General features: G+C 33.1%; 1 protein-coding gene across 13 annotated transcripts in view; it reads right to left on the bottom strand.

Annotated features, from left to right (window-relative positions):
* ANKS1B (ankyrin repeat and sterile alpha motif domain containing 1B) overlaps positions 1-17,997 on the bottom strand; it is a 1,107,306-nt gene that overhangs the window by 780,505 nt on the left and 308,804 nt on the right. The gene's annotated exons all lie outside the window — the stretch shown is intronic.

Genomic DNA, 17,997 nt, shown 5'->3' with positions numbered 1-17,997 from the left:
CAAAAACTAATGATGTAATGTATGGTGATTAACATAACAATAAAAAAATTTAAAAAAAAACAATGAACATATGGAAAATGTTTGCCAAGTAAAAAAGGCAGAACTCCAAAGAGTATATACAATTGGATGACAATTATATATGTATGTATACATGCATACCCACACTTGAATAGAAAAAAAATCAAGAAATTCATGAAAATTGTTTTGTTTGAACAGTATGATTATCAATTTTTTTAATACTTTTCCTCATTTTCCTGCTTTTCTGAAAAAGCACATAATACTTTTAATAATAAAAAACAGAACATTTACCATGTAGGCTACTAACTTACAAGCCAGGGAACAAAATCTCACTTTATTTCAAGGTACTAAGATTTCTCTGAATCTAGCCCTATAGCCCACCAAAAATTCCTGATAATTTAGTGTTCTGCTTGGGTATTTTTCTTTACAAATACATATGAACCCAGATACATATTTAATATAACCAGGCAGGCATATACTGAGTGATTTTTTTTAATTTAAAATTAAGTCACATAAACTCTTGCTTAAAACCTTCTAATGACTTCCAATTTGAATAAGAATAAAGCCAAAACTCTTTACCCAGATCTACAAAGCCCAGTAAAATTTGGCCCCAACTTTGACCTCAATCTCTGACACTTCCCCTAAATCACTCTAGGGCAGCCCCTCTACCCTTTGACTTACCCTTTAAGGGTAAGCCCCTCTTACCCTTGTGCTTCACTCTGCCCAACACAGAGTTCTTCATGCGGCTGGTTGCTTCCTGACATTAGGTCTCAACTCAAATGTCACCCTCCCAAGGAGGCCTTCCATGACTACACAGTTTAATTTGCCATCTATTTCTTGTCCCTATCACTCATTTCCATCGCCTTTAAATTTTTTTCTACACAGCATTTATCACTATCAAAATTTCTTGCTTATTTCTTTACTTGCTATTATTTGACTCCTTTATTAGAATGCAAAATTTTCACCATCGTGTCCTCCTTACTTAAAACAATATCTGATATATAGCAAGAAAACAATAAATAAATGTTGAAGGGATGATTACTAAAGAAAGTGAATGATGAGAATAGTAGCTGTCCATGGCACAAATTTTGGTTTAGGGCCCTTTATATAAACATACACAGTTGGATTCCAGTCTTAACTAATATCATGGTAACAATGCAGCCGATATAAATTAATATATATGCAAATAAATGTAAGTACTAAGTAAAGCCAAGAAATGAAGAAACATTCACAAGGGGAGGATGAGAATATAAGGGTTTTATTTATCACAGACAGTAGAGAGTAAGGGAAGGGATGGGAAATGAGTTCAACGACAGCAATAAAAGGATAAGAGTTTGGGTAAGGATAGATGACCTGAGAGAATTGACTTCTAGTGGTAGCTGAGGCATAATGAGATTAGATCAGAAAGTCTCCTTGCAGAGGGTGGATACTTGGTTCCATGATCTGGTCTGCCACATGCCAGGCAGCTTCTTACTCAAGCCTCCAGAGGAATGGCTGAAATTAGGGCATTTAACGTCTTCAGTCAAAGGATTCTTTCTTTATGGTCTATCAAACTGTTATATTGGCTATATTATGATCTGTTTTCTTCTATATCAGCATGTTATTAAGCAGAGCAATATGAAAAAGGAAGCATAATGATGTTACTTGTTTCTTATGGTCCACAAAATCAGGTCCTTTGGGATGCTAGACAATGATCAATGTCCCCAGAATTAATCTTATCATGTGCCCCAATATCAAGGTATTATGGAGGTGTTTAAACTTAGTGAAAAAAAATCATTTTAAAAGTGAAGAAAAACAAAATATATAAGAATATATTTTAAAGTGACCGTAAGTATAAAAAAAGAACCGTGAAAACAAGTTAGACTTAGGAAATTATAAAATTCATGTTGAAACATCAATATAAAAATAAAATTCTTAAGCCTGAGCAGTGCTGGATTACAGGGTCTCACAGAAATGTTGTGGTTCATTATCATACCTATACACATAAACATGCCAGAAATAAAGAAAAGAACAAGGTTGGTGATTATCTTTCATCTCTTTAAGGTTGTTTCTCCTTTTCAGTGTAAAATATGTACTAGTCTTTAATAGACTATAAAAAGATAATGGACAGGGGTGCCTGGGTGACTCAGTCATTAAGCATCTGCCTTCGGCTCAGGTCATGATCCCAGGGTCCTGGGATTGAGCCCCACATCAGGCACCCTGCTCTGCGGGAAGCCTGCTTCTCCCTCTCCCACTCCCCCTGCTTGTGTTCCCTCTCTCACTGTGTCTCTCTCTGTCAAATAAATAAAATCTTAAAAAAAAAAAGATAATTGACACTACTTTTTCTTTTCTACATAATTATATGTATAATTAGGTAGAATTTATAATTGCTGTTAATTTTACCTGTTTTCAGAAGGCAGGAGCCTAATAAGCAGAAAGAAGTCTCAATGTGGCCACAGAATCAAAACAAGAAATAGAATTTCTTCTCAGAGTTCATTCAAATTAAATACAGCTTTATTTTTGCTACTATGGTAACTATAAAAAGAACAATGGATAAAATATTTGTTGACAGATGCAGAAAACAATGTAACATTTCATTAATTCACCCTCAACAGAGAGGTTTTTTTGCCTTTTTCACATTGTTGACATTTACTTATTAATATGTTATTAACTAGTCATTTTTAGAACATTTATATAATAGTGTAACAGATAAAACAAAAGGAGCAATTTAGTACATCCTTCAGATATAACAAAGGCTAATGTTTAATGTGATAGGTTTGCTATTAGGCACTTGACATTTGTCACCTCATTTAATCTTCACAAAATAATGCAGCATTAGAATTATCCTTATTTTGCAGATTAGGAAACAGAGGCTGATTCAGAGAAGTTGGATATATTGTTAGCAAGTGATCAAGTCAGAATTAGAACTCAGATTGTCAGAGAGAATGCTTTTTATACCATTCCAACATATTTCCTTACAAAGGCCCTGAAAGAAAAATTCAGACAACAAGCATAGCTTGAGTGCCTACAGCATGCAAAGCATAAAGCAGAGTGTGCTGGAAAACAAACATTTGTCAAACAGACACTGCCTTCAGGAAGCTCACAACCTAAAAGAACAGATATCAGATAACTATGTAAATAACTATAATGAAAGGGAGAAATCTACAGTTGTCAAAAATAAATTAGTTGAATATTAAGAGAAATGATATTCTTTCTGGCAGAGGAGGATTGATTAAGACTTAAGGAAGTAAGAAAAAAAAGACTTAAGGAAGTAAGTAACATTTAAGTTGGACTTTAAAGCCTATGGAATTAACAGTCTTGTAGCAACTAGTGCTCACTAACATTTGGAAGAAATACCCATTGCACGTACCAGAGAGGGCATACATCTCATTTCAAAATTAGTTTCTATAAATCCATAGTGATTCCATACCAACTCTAATCTAGTTTCAGTTGCTGAGAAATGTGTTTAAGCTGAACATCTAAAATGATCTCTGTGAAATTGTGCTTTAGAGCGTAAAAGTTTAGCTTACTAAACTTTGGGTCTTGTTACATATGCATGGAGAGTGCATTTTGGGGGTTCACTGCATTTTTGCTGTGTCTCTAAGCTTCCATTTTTCTGTTTTCTCTCCCAAAAATATTTCCAAACAGATCTATATTGATGTGAATTTCATTATCAGCATTAAGGATCTAATTTCTTTATTCCATAGACCTGAGATCAGTAAACTTCAGCAAAAATCCAGCTTACTACCCCATTTTCTTAAATAAGGTTTAATTAAAACACAGTCATGACCATATGTTTTCATATTGTAAAAACATGCTACAATGGCAGAACTGAGTAAATGTGGCAGATATCATATGGCATCAAAGCCTAAAATATTTACTATCTGACCCTTTTCAGAGAGTTTGCAGACCACTGCCACAGACAATTCATTTAGCAAATATTTATTATGGGACCACAAGAATAGGTAGCTAGTAAGTAGTTAGTATGGGTTGCTCCTTATAAGACTATACCCTCATTAAACCAAGTTAAAAATTCATATTGCATTATAATTAATCATCACATTTAAGGAAGAACTTGAAAATTTTTTGCTGTGGAAAAAAATACAGCAGGTGACTCAGTATGTAGTATATTAGTAAGTGCTCTATTCTTACTACTTATACAACTGGCTAACATTTATTGAGCATTTATTGAGTGCTCGACACTATTGTAAACACTTAATAGAAGCAATATATGTCATTTATTCCTCACCACAAGCCTAGGGTGTAGGTACTATTATTTTCATTTTACAAATGATAAAATTAATACTCAAGGTGATTTATTTTCGGAATCCCACAGCTAATATTTGCTAGAGCTGGAACTTTACAAAACATGCTTTCATCCCAGGAGATATTTAAGCAGAGACTGGATGACTTCTTAAAAGGTATAATGGTTTCTATTTTTTAAAGGGAGAAAAAAATTTAATGACCACCATGTATTGGGAGTCTACTATGTGTCTGGCATTGTTCCGTGTGCTTTAAACACATTCTCTAATTTTCATATCACCCCAGAAGGTAGGTATAAGTTCCTCTTTTAAAAATAATGAAAAAGTATTGACAGGTTATCAAAGGCATATACCTAGTAAGTTGTAAAGCTAATATTAAAACATAGAGGTCTACATGACTCCCTTGATTATCTCAAGCTATTTCCATTTTTTAAAAAATTCTAATTGTAAGGAGTGTCTGGGTGGCACAGTTGGTTGAGTGTCCAACTCTTGGTTTCAACTCAGGTCATGATCTCAGAGTCATGAGATCAAGCCCCGTGTCAGGCTCTATGCTCAGTATGGAGTCTGCTTAAGACTATTCCTTTCCCTCTGCCCCTCCCCACCACATGTTCTCTCTCTCTAAAATAAATAAATAAATCTTAAAAAGGAATCCTAGCTATACTTCCATAGCATATGAAAAGGAACCACCTTTAAAAATGAAAGCAGCAGATATTCAATAGCTGAACAGGTAAAGAAAGAATAACCTACATAATTAAAATAGCAGAGAAAAATAGGGAGATATGAAATATATTTCTAAATGTAAATATAGAATACATTTCTAATTGCAGCTAAGATCAAACTTAAGCCAAAATAGAATTTGATGGAGACACTAAACCTTCATTAAAGGAAATTTTCTTTAATCCTTATAATAGAAATGATGATCCATTAACATTTAGCTGATATCTCTGACATCATCAGATATCCCTTTTTCCAAGGGAGGAGAGACCCAGTCAAACCATTTCCACACTACTGTTGAAGAAACATCTGAAGACATAAATGGGAACAATCCTCTTTTCCTAGAAGGCATGATTGAATGATAAAGAGATTTTTAAAAAAGGAGAGGTTCTGAGCATTAGGTTTAAATAGACCTGACTTGGAATATTCACCCCTGCTACTTCCTAACTGCCACCATAAACAAGTTAATTTATTTCTCTGCACCTAAGTTTTCTCATCTATAATGGTGCTTGTGAGAAATGCTGTACAGGATATCCAGGATGTCTCTTTAGAACACATCCAACCCAAGGAATTCTCTCAGTTGTATAATCATTTTTCCTCAGAGAAGGCCTTCAAAAGAAAATATCATTTTCTCACTTTTTCCCTTTCCTAATCTACATATAGACTCCATATGTCTCTTCAGTTTGAAAGGCATGAGAAGAATATTTTTTCTATACCTCCTATGTATGGGTGAGTTGATAAATGTTGACAAAAGGTAGAACATTTCAGGTATCTGAAAGGACTTATGGAAATGCTCAGAATCTGGAAAGTTGATGTGTGTTCCAGTTCTTGGCAATCACGCTAGTTTCAGTATGACAGAGGAGAGAGTAACAGGAGGAGTAACTGACAATCAAATATGAAAGAAGAATAAATAAACTTTTCAGCATTCAAAGATTCAAAACACTGCCTTGAGAAGTTATTTAATGATATATTCAAGTGTATTGAAGAAGCAAAGTAAGAAAAAGACATCAAAGCCAGAAACAAGGAATGACATCCATGAGAATAATAATGGAAGGTTTTGCTCCTGTAGAGCAAACCCAGAAAGCAAATGGTAGAGATCAAAGCAGAATGGACAATTTTTGTATTGAGATATCCAAGAAAAAAGAGGGAATCAATAGATAGTAAGATAAAATTTAGAATTTTAATGAGGTAATTATAAAGGAAAGTTGTACAAGGAAAAGAAAGGCAATTAAAAACTCCAGGAAAAAGATCTGACTAGAAAGTTGAAGGTTGAAAATCTTCACTAAACTGTTGAACAAGGAGAAAAGGAGGTTGACTAGAATGAAAGAAACAAAACAATCAAAAGGATATTAATCTACCTATTCACTTTTAAGTTTATATCTCCTTTACTGCTCATATTCTTTAAAGGCAAAACATATACATTAGGAAGAGAGAGATGATAGAATTTATAACCAGAGTTACATTTACATTCTTTCTCATGTTAACACACACTTTCCTCACTATTTACCTAGGTAAACATTATGGTGGTATGTTCCCACATGGTGACCTCTCACTAGCATCATAGAAACATGACCTTTCTTGGTATAAATATGGTATATATCCATATAGTGGTATGATAATAAAATTTAATTAATATCTATCCAGAGGAAAAGAGGAGGAGTTGCTTAGGATCTGAGTGTGAATATCAAACAAATCATTCTTCAGGACTTTAACAAATTATATAAAATGATATTAAGACTTGAAATTTGTATACCAAGATTTTCAGGTACCAATTTATGCAACTCCCATTGAAAGCAACCATCAGGTCATCAACCACACTGGTCTCAGCTCACTTTTCTCGTACCAATTTGTAGCGCCAAGTGATGGCATACAGATCTCAGCCTGAAGAGCTGCCGAAATAAGAAACTAGGATCTAAGAAGGTTTTGGACTCTAGAGCCTCTCCAGAACCTCAGCTAAATGACTCAACCTGCATGACATGAAAAATTTAAGCCATGAGGTTTTAGAGGAAAGTGCAGATAAAAAAATGACCAACAGGACAGCTACAGAGTTTATGAGGTGAATCTAACCAATATCATGGTCAAATAGGAAAAAAAAGTACCTGATGGCAAGATATTAAGTTAATCAATAGAATGCAAAAGAAAGAGAAACCATTCAATTTTAATTCTAGGTACATTCTCCTTCCACTGGACCTAGGGTCTTGATAAAAAATAAATTTAATTTCAGCATGCCATTTGTAAACATAAATATGTAACGTGATTCACTGGCTAAAATTTTGCATTGTGAGCCTATGAACAAAATATGGGAAACTTGGCCAGTGTCACAGGATAAAGCATAAATGTGTACAAGCATGACAGTATATAAGCAGAAGTACAACTAAAAGATAGCAGGTGAAGAAGGGAAGGAATAAGGAAAAAAAGAACACAGGAGTTAATATCTTCACTTTCCAAAATAGAAAGTCAAGAAATACTGCCTAAAATTGATGAAACATAACATGGAAATATAAAAGAATTATTTAAACTTTTTTTTTTTTTTTTTTTTTTGGAGAGAGGGAGAGAGCAGTGGGGGTGGAGAGGGACAGAGAAAAAGGGAGAGAGAGCATGGAGCGTGATGCAGGGCTGCATCTCACAACCCTGAGATCATGACCTGAGTCAAAATCAAGAGTTGGACGCTTAACCAACTGAACCACCCAGTAGCCACTATTTAAACTTATTTAAGTATATTATTTGAAGTCATCCAACTAACCCCCCCAAAACCTCTAAAATTTTTCATAAAAAATAGTAAACATTTGGAGAAGGATTGGACATAGAGATAATATAAGCGAGCTAAAATTTTTACTCTCAGAGAAATAAGATACGCCACTTAAAGTTGATAAGTCAGTAATAGAGATATATGTATTTAGAAATATGGTAAGCTTGAGATTCACTTTGGTGTGTGACACAGCATATTCAATATTTACTGAATGCTTGCTATGAGGCAGGTATTATGATAGGTATCAAATATTTGTAGGTAACTATGAAACTTTAATATGGAAATAGTTATATAACAGAAAATTAACATAATTTAAGTTGTATTTTAATAATAATGTTAAAGCCCTTTGTTTTCACAGAAACTAACATATAGTACACATAAAATAAAATTGAGATCGTAAAACCTATGCCCAAAACCAAAACTCCAAGAGAAAGAATAGAGATGGAAGAGAACTTAAGAGTCATATTAGAGACACTATTTAAACATGTATGGAGGACTTTAGTTTCCAGATTGCTCAGTCCACACTACCATTATCTAATGATGTATGGTGAGTCCAATCAATTCAATAAGAGAAAAAAAATCAAATGATTATAAAGATTGAAGATTCAGAGACATGGTTACTCTCATTTGCAGATTATATAATTTCTTAACTAGAAAATCAATTTAAACATTTATACAAACCACAGTGTGATTCCTAAGATGACAAGGTACAGAATAAAGATAGAAAAGTTAACAGCTCTCCTTTCTACCAGTAGCAACCAGTTAGAAAAATATTTACTCACAATAGAAACAAATATGAGATAACATAAAAAATCCACTAAATGTAGAAAACCACATGTAAAAAAACTATACAGCTACTTAACAACATAAAAAGGGACTTGAAAACATAGAAATTAATATCATTCTCCTGAGTGGGAAGATTCAGTATTATAAAAAGTCTAATTCTAATTAATCTCTAAATTTGACATTGTCCCTATCAAAGATCTGTACATAAGATCTAAAATTATAAAACTCTGAGAAAAAATGGGGTAAATCTTCATGACATTTGATTTGACAATAATTTCTTGGATATGAAACAAATGTATAAGCAACAAAAGCAAAAGTAGATAAACTGTACTGTCAAAATTTAAAATTTACATGCATCAAAGGATATAATGAACAGAGTGAAAAAGGCAACCTACGAACTGGGACAAAATATTCACAAATCACATACCTGACAAGGCATTAATATCCAGACTATATAAAGAACTCCTACAACTTAGCAACAAAGAAACAAATAATCCAATTTTTAAAATACATAATTTAAATAAACATTTCTCTGAAGAAGACACACAACAGCTAACAAGCACATAAAAACATGCTCAACATCACTTATTCATTAGAGAAATGCAAATCAAAACCACAGTGAAATGTCACCTGGCAAATATTAGGATGGGTACTATAAAAAAAAAAACAACAAGTGTTGATATGGAGGTGGAAAAATTGGAACCCTTGTGTACTGTTGGTAGAAATGTAAAATGCTACAGCCATTATGGGAAATAGCATGTCAGTTCATAAAAAATTTTTTAAATAAAATTACCATATGATCCAGGAATTTCACTTCAGAGTATATATCCAAAATAATTGAAAGCAAAGAGGTATTTGCACATCCATATTCACGGCAGCATTATTTGCAAGAGCCAAAAGGTAGAAGCAATCCAAGTATCCATTGATGAATGAATGGATAAACAAAATATGATATACAAAGGCAAAGGAATATTATGCAGTTTTTAAAAAGAAGGAAATTTTGACACATGCTAAAATATGGATAAATCCATTTATACAGATAAATTTGTTTACTATACAATTAGTTATATATTTATATTATATATTATTTATACACTATATTTATTTATACACATATATGTATTTTAATTCTGTAATTTATTTTGGGTTCCTCCTCACCTGCTAATTAATTATACATATATACAAACAATAGTCCCCTTTTATCCATGGGGGATATGTTCCAAAACCCCAAGGGGATGCCTGAAACTGTGACTAGTACCAAACCCTATATATACTATGTTTTTTCCTACACACACACATACCTATGATAAAGTTTAATTTATAAATTAGGCACAATGAAAGATTAACAACAGTAATAAAATAGAACAATTATAACAACATACCATAATAAAAGTTACATGAATGTGGGTCTTTCTCTCAAAATACCTTATTGTACTGTACTCATCCTTCTTCTTCTTGTGATGATGTGAAAAGATAAAATGCCTACATGATGAAATAAAATGAGGTGAATGATACAGGCATTGTGATATAGTGTTAGGCTCCTATTGACCTTGTGACAAATACATCAGAAGGAGGTTCATCTGCTTTTGGACTGTGATTGATGGTGGGTAACTGAAACCACAGAAAGCAAAACCACAGGAAAAGAGAGACTACTGTATGTATGTATATATACACACACACATATATATATACATATATAAAATACATAAATATGAAGAAGATATGGTAAGCTATTTTTATAATTATGGATTTGGTCAAGGTCAGCCTAAGCAAAACATAAAATCCAGAAGTATTAAATAAATGTATTTTAAAATTTTTGCTTCATAAAGATTAAAACTTCTGCCCCACAAAAAAAGAAATATAAACAAAGTTAAAGGGCAAGCAATGAAGTGGAGAAACATTTTTTTGAAATATTTTTCACAAAGTTTGCTACCTAGAATATACAGTGAATTCTCACTTTTGTGGTAGTTTCATTTTATAAAGTCACCATGACCACTGAATTAAATACTGAAACATTGCTCTTAGGGAAAATACAGGGTTAGGTTCCTGCAAGTCCCTGGTCACAGCATTTTCATCAACTGATCAATATATAATTTGTTTTATATGTATTTTATTTAAAGATAACTTTTTCTATATATATATATAGAGAGAGAGAGAGAGATTCATTAAGATGGAACTCACAGCCAACAGCACCTTATAACTCATGCCTGAATGAAGTTTATCCGACACATATTTTCTTAGAAGGCACATCACAGCCTTCTTGAGCTCCTAGAAACACTAGACAGAACCTCAGCACTCTACTGAGTCTTTTCAAACAGTGAAATCCCCAACAAAAGCACAAAACTTTTTATCTAAGTAGCACTAAATAGACCGTGAAAAGGACAACTGTTTATACAGGATAAGAGCTGAAGCAAGAAGGCAGAGCTTCACCTATTCAACTTCAACTGGAAACATGTGCATCAAGTGACTCCAATTTTTTACTCCTCTCAGCATGTCCATGAATGATCACCATGAATATTGTTTTGGGGGTTACAAATAAAATTCAGCAAGTGGGCAAATTCACAGGTAAAGAATCCACAAATAACAAGGATTAACTGTATTAAAATACACTTATAAATCAATTCTTTTTAAAAAATGTTGAACATAATAAGTATGTAATTCTCACAAGAAGAATATAAATGCCCATTAAGCATTTGGGAAAAAGATTCCTTCTCACTAATAATCAGGGAAATGTGACTTAAAACAATAATGACAAATAATAACTGAAGTCCTTAATAAAAATAAGTTATACAATGACAATCACACAAACGATTCATCCCACAGTGTCTCCCAGCTGTCCCTACCTAATCCTCTTAAATAGCAATTTAAATTATTAAAGACAACTGAATCAAAAATGCCTAGAAAGGTATAGACTAATATGAAAAATGAATGAATGATTGAGTGAATGGATGGCATCAGTGAAGGAATGGATGAAGGACAGATGCAAGCAGTTATTTTCAAACTATTCTATGGAAACTCATGGTGACATAATGAATTGTCATGACTTTTTACAATGCACGGCATTGATTTTTTTTCACAAAATATAAAATATTTATTAGAAAATTAGATTGCTTAATATAAATAATCCAAACAACATATAAGTATATAATGTGGGAAGTTAAAGTCCCCCTGAAATAGAAGCCTTAGATAGAACTACTAGATATAACTATTATTAACTAGTATTTGCATAGCATATGTACCGCCAGACTTTCTTTTTTTATTATTATGTTATGTTAGTCACCATACATTACATCATTAGTTTTTGATGTAGTGTCCCATGATTCATTGTTTGCATATAACATCCAGTGCTCCCATGCAGAACGTGCCCTCTTTAATACCCATCGCCAGGCTAACCCATCTTCCCAACCCCTCCCCTCTAGAACCCTCAGTTTGTTTTTCAAAGTCCATAGTCTCGTACTGCCAGACTTTCTAAGCACAAATAAATATTACACTTATCTTAATGCACTTATTATGAAGTTAGTTTGCATTATACATACTGTTCTTTAACCTGCAAATCCTACCAAAATTGCCAGTGTTATTTTCAGAGGCCCAGAACTGAATAGAAAAGATCAATTTGCATTTGTATAGGAAGGAATTTATACAGAAACTTGCGTTTGTATTTTAAGATCTTTATAATAATCCTATAAACAGGAAAATAGCCTCCTCATTTTAAAGGACAGGAAGCAAAGGGTAAGTTACTTGCCCATGATTATACCAATAAATAGCAGTCAGGATAATTACTTGAACTAAACTTTAAGGTTCATGAGGGCAGACACCATATGTAATCTTTATGTTATATCCCCATTCACAGTACCTGGCTCAAAATTTAAAACAACATGAGGCATGATGCATGTTTATTTTGTTTAGTGTTCTATACCCTGCATGTAACAAGTGGTCAATACACATTTGTAAAACAAATAGGTGGATGAATGCATAAAAGAATAGAGAAATGTGGAGGGATTCTAAATGAACTGAGATTCCTATCAAGCCATTCATTTTTTTAATCTGTAGAATAAATAATAAATATATTTAGCAGCTCAACCACCCTGGAAACATAATGTAAAATGACATATCAATTGAATATACACTAAACAAGAATGACATCAGTAATTACTGATATCCTCTTTAACAGAGAAATGCTACAGTGAAAAATACTGAACAATAAACAATATACAGATTTACTTACTGTGAGAAACTGGGCCCTTTAGAAATTTTTTTTAAAATTTCATAAAGAAGTATTCACATGGGTTATAGATCAAACATTATAGATAAGCAACCTGGGGCAAGTTACTTAATCTCTTGAAACTTAATTTTCTCAAGGTCAAGTGAAAATATTTCATAGAATTGTGGTGAAATTTAAGTGATATAAGGAATGTAAAGTGTCTATCACCATACCCGGCATGGGGTAGGCACTCACTAAATGCTAAATATTATTTTTAACATCACTATTATCATCATCATTATAATAGTTTCCTAAAAATATACAAAATGGAGACTTTCCAATGGTCAAGTTTTAGTGCAATTATTTTGAAAGTTATTAAAATGACTACATAAAATCATAAAAACCTAGATCAAATGAATGCTGATAGTAAAGCTAAAATACATTTCTCTGGAAATGCCTGCAACTCCTACCTTCTGCCTAGACATAGACACAATTCTGCTCATTCCTTGAATGAGTATATAAGAGATGAAATGTCTACTGACCACATTTTCACAGTCATCATATTAGTTTCCTTTAGTCACTGTAACAACTAACCACAAACTTAGTAGCTTAAAACAATATTAATTTATTCTCAGACAGTTATTGAGATCCGAAGTCTGAAAGGAGTTTTACAGGGGTAAAATCAAGGTGTCAGCAGGTCTTGTTACTTCTGGAGTCTCTAGGAGAGAATTTGTTCTCCGCTTTTTTCATTTTCAAGAGGCCACCTACATTCCTTGGCTCATAGCTTCTTCCTCCATCTTTGAAGCTAGCAACATAACATTTAATTTTTTTTTCTCTTTCTTCATCATATCATCTTCCCTATTATAAGGACCCTTATGATTACAATGGGTCCACATAGGCAATCCAGGATAACCTCCCCATTTTCAGATCTTTAACTTAATCACATCTGCAAAGTCCCTTTTGACATATAAATCAACATATTCACAGTTTAGAACCTGGACATTTATAAAGGGAGGAAGACAATATTGTTTATTATATTCCATCCTCTGGGACCCAAAGAATCACATCTATCCACCTATAAAATCCATTCACCCCAACCTCAACAATCTCCCAAGGCGCAACCCATTACAACATCAATTTAAATTCAGAATCTCATCTAAATCTTATAAGCTCAAAAGTCCCAAATCTCATCATCTAAATCAGGTATGGGAGAAATTCTGAATATAATCCATCTTGAAGCAAAATTCCTCTTCCTCTGTGAATCTTTGAAACTAGAAAACAAGTTATTTGCTCCCAAAGCACAATGGTAGGATGGGCATAGAATAACAATTATAGATATACCCATTCAAAGAGGGAGAAATGAAAGGGGAAAAAGGGGGGAGTAAACAGTTATAAGCAAGTTAGAAAACCAACTAGGCCAAGTCCACTAGGTTTCAAGGACTAGGAATAATCCTTTCTAGTTCTCAGCTCCATCCTCAGCCCTGTCCTATGAGTCTTACTTCCGATTTAATAAAAGTTAACATATATTTGCAACTGCATAGTTTTATAAGCCTGTTTCTTGTCTGTAAGAATACATTCCTTTACAAATCCGACAACCTTCTTTTATTTTGTTTTCTCCTTGTCCCCTTTCAGTCCTAACTGACAGTATCTCTGCTGATATACCATTCTCACAGACCCTGTGGGTATCTTATGTATGTCACAGAGGTTCATTCCATTAAACAAAAGCCTCCTCCACAGATCTTTCCTCGATAATCCCATCTCTAGATTGTGCTGAGTAGGCTGAGGAGATCTATGAGATACATACCTAATCTCTTCAAAGAGCCCTGTGTGTGATGAAATACTTTGATTTTTTGATCCCGTGGGCACTAAAAAAACTTATCTAGTCACACTTTTAGATTTCTCCCCGGGACACACTTTCTTGAGAGTGAATCTACAAATTTTAGCCTCTTTTTCAATCTGGACAGGCTGAAAATATCTCCAATCATCACATCCTGGTTTCTTTTTGCTTAAAAGTTAGATTTTCTAGCTTTGTTTTATTATTGACCTTTAGTTTTGTACCATTGTGGCTAGAAAATATGCTTGGTATGATTTCAGTCCTCTTAAATTTATAATATTTGTTATATCTTTTTAAATGTGATTTAACCAGGGGATTCTTCTGTGTATACTTGAAGAAAATGTGTATTCTATTTTTCTTGGATGGAATGTTTCATATGTATCTTTTAAAACCATGTATTCTGAAGTATGTCTCAAGTAAAGAATGCTCTTGTTGAAAAAGAAATTGTTATTCACTCAATTTATCTTTTTTGCTATAGGTAGCAAGAAGAAACCAGGCTGTATGTTCAGCACTGTGCTTGGAAGCCTCCTCAGTTCAATATCCAAATTTATCACTTACTACTTTGCTTTCTATATAACACAATTCTGCTAGGCTTCCTGCTACTGTATAACACCTCCTTTCTTCCAGTTTTCAATAACCTTTTCCTCATTTACTACTCAGTCTTTATCAGAAGCACCTTCAACAATATTCGTATGTCTACCAACATTCTATCTATGATGATTTGAGTATTCTCTAAGATGGTATAGGTTTTCTCTACCATTCTCCTCATTTTTTTTCAGAACCCTCACCATTAGTGCCTTTAACATCCATCTTTCTACAAACACTGTGACAATGTAGGTATTTTTCAAGACATTAGTTTCCCGGGGCTGCCATAACAAATTACCACACACTCAGTAGCTTAAAGCAACACAAACTTATTCTTTTACAGTTCTGGATGTCAAAAGTCCAAAATGATTCTCACTGGGCTAAAATCAAGATGTTGGCAGAGCTGGTTCTTTCTGGAGGCTCCAGGGGAGGTCCTGCTTTTTGACCACCTGCATTCATTGGTTCATGGTCATCATCACTTCAACCTCTGCTTCCATCATCATTTATCCCTCTGACTCTGAACCTTTTGCCTTTATTTTATAAAGACCATTGTGATTACACTGGACCCACCTGGGTAATCCAGGATATCTCCCCATCTCAAGATCCTTAACTTAACCACATCTGCAAAGAATCTTTATCATGTAATGTCATGGAGTCAACTTGTAAAGATCAAGATGTGGACATCTTTTGGGGGAACTAATCTTCCTACCACAGCCATGTTCATTATTAATTAAATTGTCTAAAATGTTTAACCCATATTTTCAGTTACATTGTTTTAAGCACTCCCCTCATTCACTGCCCAAATTACTAAGCTAACATTTTGAATGTTGGTTCTTCTAAAAGTTTCAGCAAGAAGTTCAGCAACAGAATAAGACTATATATTGAATCACACAATTCCCAAGGGGTGTTGAGATCTGAATAATTCCTTGACTCATTATTATTGTTTGGAGTATTTCCAAAGTACATAGTAGTTTCATTATGGGGAGAAAAAGTTAAATCTCTATCATAAAAATCATAACTATTCTGAAGCTGAAAGATACCTAATGAGTCATCTCAATTTCAAGGATGAGAAAAATAAGACCCAGGGAAGTTAAATGATTTACTCGATGACACAACTCTATTATAGAGGACAGGGAGCATAAATTTATTTTAATAATATCTAATGCCTAACTATGGAAATCTGTTCTAAGAGCAAGCATACAGAAAGCTTCTGCATTCTCATAAAAAGAATTCCTTAATCTCAGGTTCAGGTAGATTTTTATTTAGCCATTTGAACTTAAGTTTTGAGGCAAATATTAATAAGGTAGTTTTCTAAATGGCTAGGGGAGTTCAAAACAAGCTATACCAGATTAACGAAAATAGAGATATATTTTCCAGAATGCTACACATGATGATTATCAGGCCAATAATAGGAGTTCTACTGTTGTTGGTCTAATGAATGGTCTGGAAAAATTTCTGAAAATCCATAGGACCTACAAGTATTGCAGTGTCTGATTTCCCTGGAGACAATGCAATTATCTCATGCTCTAATGGAACCCTAAGATAAATAGTTTGTAATATATGTGCATGGCATAAAAGTACTTTTAAGAAAACAGGTGTATTTTCACTTTATTTTTTTAAAGCACCTAAATTAAATTATTGTGTCCAATGCTAGTTATTCTTTTCAAAAAACACCAAAACCACTGAGATACTTTTAAAATGTTAGTTTGATTACTAACTGTATATTAGGCTTATTGTTTTTTCTAATTATAAGATAAGTAATAGAGACATAAAGTAGAAATTAAGATACAAGGACTTTAAACAGGCCAGTAAAAATTGCTATTGGTATGTTAAGAGGCTTCTTAATAAAAAAGGGAAAATACTCATATTAACAGAAATAACCAGATATTTCAATATGAAGGGAAGAAAAATGTTTGTTTTGACCTATAGAACAAACTAAAGACTCAAAAACTATGGCTTTACATATGTGTATGTGTGTGTTATGTATACCATTATGCCAATAAAGATATCTTAATCTTATTGCATTGATAACATTTACAATAGTTGGCAAAACTTCTCAGACTTTTTTTATACGTATACAATATGATAGCGGTAAGAATAGAATGTTTAAGAATGTTTAAGGCTCTTTTCACTGTATAATCAGCATAGAGATGTCTAGGAAAAAGCTTAAAATCTCATCAGCAATGTGAGGGTGTATCAAAACATAAAATGTATCATGGCTGTAAAAAAAATTGCTAATAAAAACAGTTTTATTTTTCCCATTAATAGAAATTATCCTAATAAAAATAGAAAGTATAAGGAAAATAAAAGTTACACCATCTGGAGATAAGCCCTTTAAACATTTCACTGAACATACATCCATATACAAACATATACACAGATGATCTTATATAAATTGGACCACACATAGAACACTTGTTTGAAATCTTTTTGATTTGCTCTTTATCTTTAAGAAAAAAAAAATTAGAAATATCTTTTCATGTCAAATAGGGAACTACATAATGATTTTTATGACTGCAGAGTATTGCATCATAGAATGTTCCATAATTTATTTAACCAAACCCTGATTGTAAGATATTAATCTTATTTATTATCTTTTTTTGCTACAATAAACCTTAATAAACACCCTGTACTAACCTATTTACCAACTTGTCCAATTCTCTCTTCAAGATAAATTGTCTACAATTACTTCTAATTGGCTACAACTAAAAGTACTGGATAAGAGAGTGTGTATATTTTAAACTCATACCTAACAGAAATTTTGCCTAAACCTTTTTGAAAGCAATTTGCCAATATGTATTAAGATCCTTCAGTGGGTCCCTGGGGCAGGGGGTTGTGCTGAGCCATGGCAGTCAGGGCAGTGTAGTAA

This window comes from Callorhinus ursinus, unplaced genomic scaffold (genome assembly GCF_003265705.2).
Source record: "Callorhinus ursinus isolate GAN/ISIS: 27379988/994484 unplaced genomic scaffold, GSC_fseal_2.0 scaffold14, whole genome shotgun sequence".
Lineage (NCBI taxonomy): Eukaryota > Metazoa > Chordata > Mammalia > Carnivora > Otariidae > Callorhinus > Callorhinus ursinus.
Note: the sequence above shows the minus strand (reverse complement) of the source record. Positions and strands in the feature narration are given on the sequence as shown.